Below are 12221 nucleotides of genomic sequence, written 5' to 3'. Positions count from 1 at the left end.
GGGAGAGACGGAGAGGGAGGGGGAGGGGAGGGAAGAGGAGAGGAGAGAAGAGGAAGAGAGGAAAGGAAAAGAATTAATTTGAGGTAACTTGATCCTCCCAGGTGGCTGAGCTGTACATTAGCAGGACCTTTGTCAGTAGCTTATAGAGATAGAATGACAAGTTACCAAGAAAACTGACCAGCAGGCTGGGGGAAATGCTCAGGCCCACCAGAGCTGCACAGAAAACCCCCGGGTTTGGTGCTTGTTTTGGGGGGGTTTGTTTCTTGTTTCTTAAAAACCCTGATATTGTAGTGAAAGAGAATGCTCATGGCTATTAGGGTGGAAGAGACCTTTGTCTCAAAAAAAAAAAATCCATATAGAGGATTTTGTTGTTGTTGTTGTTGTTTGGTTTGATTTTTTGCTTGCTTTTTTTGAGACAACAACCTGATTGTGATCCACCCGCCTCAGCCTCCTGAGTTCTGGGATTACCACCGAGTGTGTGTATGTATTACTGTCTTATGAGGAATTGAAGAGATGGCTCAGCAGTTGAGAGACTTAGTTCTAGAACACTTTTGATATCAGCTTCAGTTTCCAAGGCTCTAGCGCACTCTGTTGGCCCCTCAGGGCCCTGCATACATGTGCACATACATGTGCACATACAGACATGCACATAAAGATCCCCCACCGGGCCCTGCATACTTGTGCACATACAGACACGCACATAAAGATCCCCCACCCCGACCCCTAGACAGGGTTTCTCTGTGTAGCCCTGGCTGTCCTGGAACTCACTCTGTAGACCAGGCTGGCCCCAAACTCAAGAGATCCGCCTGCCTCTGCCTCCCTAGTGCTGGGATTAAAGGCATGTGCCACCACTGCCCCACACACATAAAGATTTTTAAAAGATGGATAATCCATGATCTAGCTAGATCACTCCTGATCTCTAAAGAAATCCAAGTCAGCATAGTATGGAGACACCTGCACATCCATGTGCATTTGTCATAGCACTAGTCAAAATCTTTATGTTTTGGACTTGGCCTAATGTCCATCAACAGTAGACGGGCTCAAGGAAATGGGATTTTATTCAGTCAAAAAGAATGAAATTCTCTCATTTGCAGGAAGATGAGTGACACTGGAGATTATTGCGTTTTATAAAAGTCAGATTCAAACAAATATTTTTCTTCTCATATGCTGAGCCTAGACTTGAATATACAGCATGACAGAATTTTGGTGTCAAAGGAGACAAGGAGGACTCCAGGGATGAGGAGAAAGTGACTCCGAACAAAGTATACAGTATGCTTATGTGATAATGTCTTGGTAAAACCCATCTTTTTCTTTTTTAAATTGACTCAGAAACTCACTCTGTAACATTAGCTGTCCTGTAATTCACTATGTAGACCAGGCTGGCCTTGAACTAAGATCAGCCTGCCTTTGCCTGTAGAGTGCTGGGGTTAAGGGTGTGAGGCACCATGACAGCAGAAACCCATTAGTTTATAATGATAAACATGGCTCACACACACTCCAGGGCCACAGTCACTCATTTATGGTTCTGGAATTAAGTGTGTCTATCCTTCTCTCCAATAGTAAGTTTTACCAGTTTTCAAGAGGGTTTTTTCCTCATTGGCACTCTTCTGCCCCCAGGGGGAAGACTTTGCCTACTCAGTTGTTTCAATTTTTTTTTTTTTAAAGATTTATTTATTACATGTAAGTATACTGTAGCTGTCTTCAGACGCACCAGAAGAGGGCATCAGATCTCATTATGGGTGGTTGTGAGCCACCATGTGGTTGTTGGGATTTGAACTCATGACCTTCGGAAGAACAATCAGTGCTCTTACCCACTGAGCCATCTCACCAGCCCTTGTTTCAATTTTTTAAGATTATTTTTAGTTTGTGTATATGGCAGATATAAAATGTTTGCCTGCACTTGTGTATGTGTGTCACATGTGTGCCTGGTGCCTGCAGAGACAAGATGTTGGGTTCCCTGAAACTGGAGTTGTAGAAGGTCATAAACTGCTACAGTAGTGAGTGAGATGAGACACACCTTTGATCCAAGCACTCCAGAGGCAGAGGCAGGCTAACCAGTCGGGAACACACTGTGAGACCTTGTCTCAAGGATGCTAGGAGCTATCAGTAACAAAGATTTAAGGGCTATCAAGATGACTGTGGGCAAAGGTACTTGCTGCCAAGCCTAATGACCTGAGATTGGTCCCCTGAGCCAACAGCTTCTGAAAATTGTCCTCTAATTTCCACATGCATGCCATGGCGCATACACACTAACACATATACATGTACATAGGCATACATAGAAATATAATAAAAAAATCAGTAACATAGTGTTAGTGGTGTTTTGTTTTGTTTTTTGAGACAGGGTTTCTCTGTATAGCCCTGGCTGTCCTGGAACTCACTCTGTAGACCAGGCTGGCCTCGAACTCAGAAATCTGCCTGCCTCTGCCTCCCAAGTGCTGGGATTAAAGGCGTGCATCACCAGCGCCCAGCTGTGTTAGTGGCTTTTTAATACATGTGTTACAGTTTTTCTCTTAGCCAGCTAGCTTCCAAATAATTGAGACTGGACTATTATATTTATTTATCAAGATTTAATGGCAAAACAACTGAGTCGTATTGCTCTATTTTAATCCTCTAAGCTAATCTTGCTACCTGCCAGCCAAAATCCCAGAAATACTTGCATTTTATGGCTTTTTTTTGCTCAAACTGTTTTCTTATGTTTTCTCTTGGACTCTTTCCCTGCCCTGGCTAGGAAGAAGTTCAGTGTGGAGAGAATCTCTTAAAAGAATCACCTGCCAGTAAAAAGCCAGTGGCCAACGAATTGAGACAGAAAATAGGAGGTGGGACACTGGCAGGAAGAGAGAAGATTCTGGAAAATTAAGAGAATAAAAGGAGACACAGAGACATTCGAGAGATTTGAGGGAGACACTGAGGAGACTGAAAAACAGGCCAGGACTGAGGAGGTAACCAGCCAAGTGGAGGCACAGGGTCATCTAAATGGATGAAATGAGTTACAGGCTAGTCAGGGAATGAGCCAAAGCTTTTGGTCTATGTATTTTTGTTGTTGTTGTTGTTGTTGTTTTGGGTTTTTTTTTGGTGTTTTCGAGACAGGGTTTCTCTGTGTAGCCCTGGCTGTCCTGGAACTCACTCTGTAGACCAGGCTAGGCTCGAACTCAGAAATCCGCCTGCCTCTGCCTCCCAAGCACTGGGATTAAAGGCGTGCATCACCACCGCCTGGTCTCAAAGAAAGTTTTAATGTTGTTTATTTGTAAGTTTGAGATAAGGTCTTTCTATGTATCCCTGGCTGCCTGGAACTCAATATGTGTATGTACCAGGTTGACCCCAAACTCAAAAAGAGTTCCACCTGACTCTAGCCCTCCATTTCTGAGATTAGAGAGTATGTGCCACCTTGATAAACCAAAAGAAAATTAGTATTAGATAAAGTTGGCTTGAATCAAAAATAAATGAAACAACTAGGTGGTGGTAGCGCACGCTTTTAATCCCAGCGTTTGGGAGGCAGAGGCAGGTGGATTTCTGAGGTCTGAGGCCAGCCTGGTCTACAGAGTGAGAGTACCAGGACAGCCAGGACTACACAGAGAAACCCTGTCTCGAAAAAACAAAAAACAAAAAAGAAACAGAAGAAATAAAGAAAGGCACAGGCACATTGTCTTGGCCCTTGGGAGGTGGGAGAAAGAGAATCAGAAGTTCAAGTTCTTTGATAGTTTGGGGCAAGCAAAGGTACAAGACAGACACCTTGTCTCAATAAAGTAACTGGTGTACAGGTCCTGATGAAACAGGCCAGTAATCCCCCAGACTCAAGAAGCTGAGATGGGAGAATCTCGAGGTCTGGGCAACTTGGTGAGGCCTACTCAGAAATTATAACAAACAAGGCCTGGGGCAGGAGCACACAGCATTGGAGCAGTGGCTATTCATCAGGTTCAGTTCCCACACAGCTCAGTGAAAACAAAACAATGTGAACTAAGGACCTGATCTGGGTTGCCAAGAAATGGAGGAGGGGGGCCATATGGTTTGCTGTGTTTCTCTTTATACCTTTTAAATTTTAATCTGGCCTGTTTTCCCCCTTGAGACAGGGTTTCAGTATGTAACCCTGGATCACTTTGAATTAACTATTTAAACCAATCTGGCCTTGCTGCCTGCCTTCAGCTGAGTGCTGGATTAAAGATCTGTGACAGTCATGCCCAATCTTGTAGCATATCATTTTATTTGTCTGGCCCTTTAAAGGACCCTATACCCTTTAGTGTTGGTTGCACCTTGGAATTCTGGGAACGGGAAGGGATAAAAAAAATTTTTTTTTTAAATTAACAAAAAAAGCTGCAGAGGCTGACAGGGAGTAAGATTCAAGTGTGGGACTAAGGAGGTTCCAGGAGACAAAATAATAGGGTCAGAGGGTAGGGTTAGAAAAGAAGGCAGTTGATGATAGCTGACACACAGAAGATATTGTTAGGGGAGACAGGAGAAGAACCCACAACATAGTAAATAAAGAAAAAGTAACAGTAAAAGCTACAGTTGGTGTCCAAAGTGGGGCAATTTGTAGGAAAAAGAAACATTAAAAGACAAGTGTCACCAATGTGGCAGGGCAGCCCGGGAGGCTTGGTTTCAAGTACAGTACAGCAAAAGGCGGAAAAGGAGGAATGGATGGATACTTTGTTTCAAAAGCCAACAGGTGTTTGCTGAGGCTGTTTCTGGGACATGATTGCCATGGTTTTTAGCAGCAGGTCCTAGTCATTATCTCCTCCTCCCCCTCCCCCTCTACTTTTTCTGTTGCTGCTGCTGCTGCTGTTTTTCTTCATTTCAGGGTATTTTGTTTACAAAAGACTAACAGAGCAACTGAAAAAAATTCAGGTGGAATTAAGGAAGCTTAGTATTTAAAAAAAAAAAAAAAAAGGCCAGGCAGTGGTGGCATGCCTTTATTCCTAGCACTTGGGAGGCAGAAGCAGGTGGATTTCTGAGTTCGAGGCCAGCCTGGTCTACGGATTGAGTTCCAGGACAGCCAGGGCTATAGAGAGAAACCCTGTCTCGAGAAACCACCAAAAAAAAAAAAGGTAGCACTGAGGCAAGAGAGGAAAGGTGGGACTTGGGGGCAGAGGGGAACTGGGAAAGAGTCAGGTGTGGGCAGTTTTGCTAGCCAGACGTGGAGGAATGAGTTGCCCAGAATAAAGTAGAGGTAATGAGCCGCACAGCAAAAGTGGTTGAGTACAACCTAACTGGGAGCAAGCCTAAGCTACAAGGCATAGGTTTTCATAAATAAAAATAATCCTCTGTGTCATTATTGGAAGCTGGTGGCTCAAGACAGTCTGGTGATGCAAATGTGGGGCTAGAAATCCAAGCCTAGGGCCTGAAAAGAATTCTGTTACCTTTTAAGTAATGATTGTGATTTTATATATTCTTTTAAGAAAGATCATATTAAAGCAGACTTAGATAAGGAGAGGACTGAAAAATCGATCACTAGGTGATGAGTGATAGGACAAATTAGACAATCCTTTGGATCACAATAAAAAATTGTCAGAGGAATCCAATCCAAAACCTTTGGTGCCATCTTGTGATGAGATTGCAGAATGGCAACCCATAGAGATGCAACATTAATTAATTAAGACTGCAGAGTTTAATGTTTAATGCCATATTAGAGCAATGTCATACATTAACATGTGTTTCATTTTGTAGAGTTTGAAGTTATAAAGTATGTACATGTGGTAATACGTCATACAATTGATTCATATTCAGGATTCCAAGGGCCTTTTTTAAATTGTGAAAAGTATGATTCCAAAATTGCACATTTATTAGAGGTAATAGCTATCATGGAGATGCCTTGATAGATTGAAGTTAATGATACTCCAACATGTGTATCCAGTAGAATAAAACAATTTCTTAGACATTATGGCATAAAACATGTTACAGATAGAAATTACAATCATGCAGGTCAAGCAACTGTAAAAAGATCTAACTACACTTTAAAGGAAGTGCTCATAGAACAGAAGGGGTAAAATTTTTAAATGCCAATCAGACAGGTAGCACAGCTGCTGGGGGGGAAAAAACCTGGAATTTAGAAAGTAATGCTGAATTAAACCAACCTATATGTGTCCTAATCTCAGAATGGAGGTAGGAAGCATGTTGCATTGGGGGAGAGGTTATGCCTTTGTTTCAACATGAAGTGAAATGCTGTGGGTTCCTTTAAAGTTAATAAAGACTGAATGTGACCTCCTGAAAATCTTGGCTGCAGAAGTGAAAAATCAAACCATAGCAACACAAAACAGGTGAGCTATGCCGGGCGGTGGTGGCACATGCCTTTAATCCCAGCCGGGCGGTGGTGGCACATGCCTTTAATCCCAGCACTTGGGAGGCAGAGACAGGTGAATTTCTGAGTTCAAGGCCAGCCTGGTCTACACAAAGAAACCCTGTCTCAAAAACCAAAAAAAAAAAAAAAAAAAAAAAAAAAAAAAAAAAAAAAAGAACGAAAGAAAGAAAAGAAAAAAATATTTTAAGGGCTGGAGAGATGGCTCAGCGGTTAAGAGCACTGACTGCTCTTCCAGAGGTCCTGAGTCCAATTCCCAGCAACCACATGGGTGGCTCACAACCATCTGTAATGGGATCCAATGCCCTCTTCAGGTGTGTCTGAAGACAGCTGCGGTGTACTCATATACATAAAATAAATTAAAAAAACAAACAGGTGAGCTATACGCCGATCCCTCTACGTAGGGACAGCTTTGAGGCAGGCTGAGATAATGACTGCCTTTTTGTGGCCAGTAATCTTGTTAGGTACTGCTAGTGCAATGATTTTACACACTGTGAGGATATGTCTCAGTCCTTGCACCTTCTCATTGGTTAAACTAAAAAGCCTATGGCTTTTAAAATGAGTGTTGCAGTTTTTCTCTTATCCCAGTTAGCCTGCGATTGAACCACCCAGTCAAGCTGACACGTGAAGGAAATTGAGACTGCGATATTATATCTAACAAGCTTTAAGACCACAACAACTGAGCAGTATTAATCTATTTTAATCTTCTACAGTAATCTGGCTACCTCCTAGCCAAAATCCCTGAGATGTTGTGGGAAATATTAAAAAAGACTAATACTATCCCACGCTATGCCGGGCACTGGGCACCAGCAGGCTACATGGCACCAGTGGGGTGCTCTCTAACTCTCTGCAGACTCTCTGGCCTGGAGCTCCCGAAATGTCTCCACCCAGCTGGCTAAGTTCCCACTGGCCGGTGGTTACTGATGTGTTGGAATGGCGGGTCACGTCAGAACCTACCACACTAGGCCTAAACAGTGGTCCAAACAGTTCCACGTGTAAGAGGTTTAATTGAGAGCGAGAGGGGGTAGTGGCGCCGAAAGAGAGGAGAAGAGAAAAAGATGGAGGAATGTTCCCCATATATATATATATGGGTTGTGACGTAGCAGCCACAGGTAAAGGTGGGAAGTGAGCCCAACGGATTCTGGGAATATGGTAGCTGTTGCCCTAGCAACAGGTCTGTGGACCCTCCCATGCATCTCCACAGGCTTCGGATGTCCTGATGCTAACAGTTAACATGTCAGCCCCAAGCTTCAAAAATCCCACGGCCTTTGTGGTGCACATCAGGCCAACCCACTCTTTACTGCCTTTACCTGTCTCTCTCGAACCCAGTCAGACTGCTGTGTGAAGGAAAACGCCCCACAGACTTAGTTCAGAAACAGCGGTAACTCAATAGCTGGTCCCAACAACCATATTGAATCTAAATCCTCTGGTATAAGCCAGGAGACATCGTGCCCTCTAGCTGTCCCTGTCCAAAAGCCCCTCTATCCTGCTTCCTCCCTTCCTCTGTCCAACCAGGAAGTCTCACCTACTCACTCGCCCAGTGATTGGTCCCTTTATTTTTTATTTTTATTTTTTGGTTTTTCGAGACAGGGTTTCTCTGTATAGCCCTGGCTGTCCTGGAACTCATTCTGTAGACCAGGCTGGCCTTGAACTCAGAAATCCACCTACCTCTGCCTACCAAGTGCTGGGATTAAAGGCGTGCACCACCACCGCCCCGCTGATTGGTCCCTTTATTAACTGGGCAAGGTTCACAAGAAGTCACCTGAGTAAGTGCCTCATTCCTAAGACAACCACTCCTGGAAAATCAGAATTAACATCAAAATACAGGCATGGCTTTCTCTGCTCTAGATGTTTTTCTTTGGTCTCTCCTAGACTCTCTCATGACTATTCCCCACTTCCTTTCCCTTCTTCCCCCTCACCTGGCAGGAAGTCCAGCCCTATTATCTCCCTTGCTTAGTCATTGGCTGACCAACTAGCTTCATTGACCAATAAGGGAGTAATTTCGGGTAATGTTTACAAAACAATGAGACAATGAGGTGATTCTTAGAATAAGGATGGCAACCAGATATGGGGGCAGAGAAATCAGCATTTTAATAATGCAAGGATGATCTTTACATAGTACGAGATAACATTTTACCTACACTGTGGCCTGTAGCAAAAGGCAGAATGGTAAGGTCAGCCTTTCAGACAGAGAAAGGAACTCTGGAAAGGGGATTGACCTGTGAGATGGCCACCAAGATGCGGAGAAGGTCGAATGTAATGAAACTGAGGAGAGGTAACCAGCCTCATGGAAAAATTTAGATTAGTATAAATGAGATAAGTGACTTATGAGTTAGTTGGGAACAAGCCTAGCTTAAGACCTAGACATTCATTAATAAATAAAAAGGACACTGTGTCATTACTTGGAAGCAAGCATGGACATAAAAAAGGCCCATTGTAAATTATTTCTATCCCTGTCTAGCTTCGAAATAATTGAGACTCAGACTAAGATTTACTTATTTAGCTTTGCACAATTACTGGGTGTCTTAAGGTTTTACTGCCGTGAACAGACACCATAACCAAAGCAACTCTTGAAAACATTTCATTGGTGCTGGCTTATAGGATCAGAGGTTCAGTAAATTATCAAGGCAAGAATATGGCAGCATCTAGGCAGGCATGGTGCAGGAAGAGCTGAGAGTTCTATATCCTTATCTGGAGGCTGCTAGCAGAATACTGACTTCCAGGCAGCTAGAATGAGAAACTTGTACCCACACCCACAGTGACACGCCTACTCCCCAACAGGCCCACATCTTCTAATCCTGCCATTCCCTAGGCCAAGCATATACAAACCCTCACACTGGGGATTGCCCCTAATCTATATTTCTTTCTCTAGACTGTCTACTTCCTAGCTTAGTTAACCAAATACTTGCTGTTTGAGTCTGGGGCATTTTACTAGGGCACATGCTCCTTGTCCATCACATCTAATGGTGACCTCTTTTCTCCATCATCTTCCTTGTTTACCGCCTTTACTCTCCTCCACTCTCCTCCTCATAGTCCCTACCTTCAACTCCTAGCCCAATAAATGAAACACCTCCAGACCAACGCCCAACATTTGGCACAGAATCCAAACTTAAAAAATACAGATATTAGAAAAAGTCCAGCTGGGCAGGGCTATACAGAGAAACTCTGTCTCGAAAAACCAAAAAAAAAAAGAATAATTGGGTTAAAGCTTTATCTTTACCAATTGGTTCTGAAATTATTGTTTTGGCATCTTGTGAATGGGGCTCTTATTATATAAATCTTTTTGGATAATTAAGACCCCACCCTTAGGGGGGCTAGTAAATCAGGTCTGATTTAGCCCACTCAAGGCTGGGGGGAAGGGGCACACATGTGTATGAAATGTGCAGTGTGCACAGATTAGCTTAACGTGGTTCTCTGCGCTTTGAGCAGATACAGCGTCTGTCTTTTTTATAAGTTAGTTTGGACTGTATAACCAAACTAATATAGATGATTATTCATGCCATTTGAAAGAATGGCATGACAAGTCCTGAGGACTCTGTAGCCAACAAGATTTATTGGCTATGCTGCTTAGCTGAAGTCCTGGCTGGAGACATTTTCAAGTCTCAGCCAGTCTCAGAGCTGTTCCCTAGAGGGATTAGTATAGGCATAAATGTTTTGCAGCCTATTAAATGTTCAACCTCTCCTCTTGCCCACCACCCACCAACTGCAATGGAAGAGAAAAGTTATTAGAATATGGGAGAAGTGGACCTGTTTAGCAGTAGTCCTTTGGGGGTGAGCTCCATCTTCTTTGGCAGCAGTTCAGTCCTGTAGCAAACACCAAATACTACTCAGCAGCTGCAGTGCAGCCCTCTCAGCAGGCAGACACCACACGTGCACCTGCAGCTGTAGATCAATCCTGAAGAGGCAAGGCTCACCAACCAGCCTGAGGCAAGGCCTTAGAAGCAGCAAGCTGCCTCAGGAACCAATAACAGTTGCTTAGTGAGTTTCTCTCAACAGTGGCATTACCACAAATGAATCTCAACAACGCTATCCAAGGCAAACCGATACATTCGTGTTGTGAGTGAAGAATAGTGAGGCGGAGCACACCAAAGCATTGCTCCGTCTCCCACTGTCTGTGGATCCCATTTATACTCTTTCATCATGCATCCTTTCACTAGTCTGTTATATAGCAAAACATCCTTTCACCTGTGTGCCCTAGCAAAACATCATTTGACATAACCGACTTTCCAATGAAACTAATTCCACTTTAGATCAGCATTCGTGTTGTTCTTGGATTCTTCCTTAATTTCTGTAGCCAGGATTTTCAGAGGTCCCCCCACTTATCAAATCTCATTTTGATGGAATGCATTTTTTTTCTCCTGTTGAAACAAAGACAAAACCTCTTTCCCAATGCGACATACTTCCTTCCTTAAGGCATACATAGGCTGATTTAATTCATCAATATTTCCTAAAATCTAGTGTTTTTAAGCAACTGTGATAGCTATCTTAGTGACATTTAAAACACTTAAAGTCGCCGGGCAGTGGTGGCGCACGCCTTTAATCCCAGCACTTGGGAGGCAGAGGCAGGCAGATTTCTGAGTTTGAGGCCAGCAGGTCTACAGAGTGAGTTCCAAGACAGCCAGGGCTACACAGAGAAACCCTGTCTCGAAAACAAAACAAAACAAAAAAAAACCATACAGCTAATGTGTTTGGAGTTACTTAAAATTTATATTGAGAAAAATATATTTTCAATATTGCTGCAAACAAGCATCTACATAAGACTGTTTAATTGATTGTTTTATATCAAACAACTTTTTAAAGAATATGACAAAATTTTAAAAAAAAGGAATTGCTGGTATTGAAGGGGGGTCTCTGGGAGGAGTTGGGGTGCAAAAGGGAAAGAAGAATGTGATGTAATTCTATTTACTTAAAATGTTTTTAAATGTTAACAAATTCAGATAAACTGAAATTATGTATCTTTTCTCACCATAATGCAATAAAACTTAAATTAATTTTAAAAAAGACACGTAAATCAGTAAATTCTATGACTATTCAGTTTTTCTCTTTTTAAGCATCTATACATCTTTTAAAACATTTCTATTTTACTGTTCTTTTCTTTAGAGACTTTAATTTTATTTCTCTCCCCTTCCTTTGGAGACTATTTTCTGTGTGCATTTATTTATTTCTCTCTTAACACTTTCTAAACTTAATACTTTTATATTTAATTTTCTCTAAACTCTTTCCTCAGGGGAATTCTTTTTAATATTATTTAACTCTCTCTGTATACTTTTGTTTCATTAATTTCAAACTATATCAGCCTGTGATGTTTTATACCCAGTCTCTTTCTTTCTTTATCATTTAATCACAAATTCAAACATTTTTTACCTGAGCAGAAGTTCGGCTCAAATTCCTTCTGCATGTTCTCTCTGTGTGTACCTAGCTTCTGTGTCCTGTGCTGTGGCCAGCCCTGCCCCTGCCCTTTTACTCACAGGGAAAAGACAGTCTAGCCCTGCACCTAATCTAGCCTTAGATTGGCCTGCCTTCCCCTGGTTTTCCAAGGCCCACCCAACACCCTGGGCTAGGCTGCTGTTTACCAGCTCATGCCAAATCTCTCCTACTGCTGCATAGTCTTTTACTGCAGCTGTGGCTAGCCCCATATTGGGTGTCACACTGGGGAGGTGGGGGAAGACAGTGGGGAAGTTTGCCCCATGTTAGGTGTCAAATATAAAATTATTTCTGTATTTTCTATGCCCGCTCTAGCTCCCAAATAAAGACACAAGACATTATATTGATTAAACGGCGTCTCGCACTAGAGCTGGGCAGATATTCATCTATTCTAATCCATCTATGGCTGCCTACCAAGCCACATGTCCCATTACTTGCCAACTTAGTCTTGCCCTGATGGCCCCTGCTCCATTGCTATCCTCCTTGGCAACCCCTCTGGTGACCTGCT

The sequence above is a fragment of the Mastomys coucha genome, unplaced genomic scaffold (genome assembly GCF_008632895.1).
Source record: "Mastomys coucha isolate ucsf_1 unplaced genomic scaffold, UCSF_Mcou_1 pScaffold1, whole genome shotgun sequence".
NCBI classification, from domain to species: domain Eukaryota; kingdom Metazoa; phylum Chordata; class Mammalia; order Rodentia; family Muridae; genus Mastomys; species Mastomys coucha.
Note: the sequence above shows the minus strand (reverse complement) of the source record.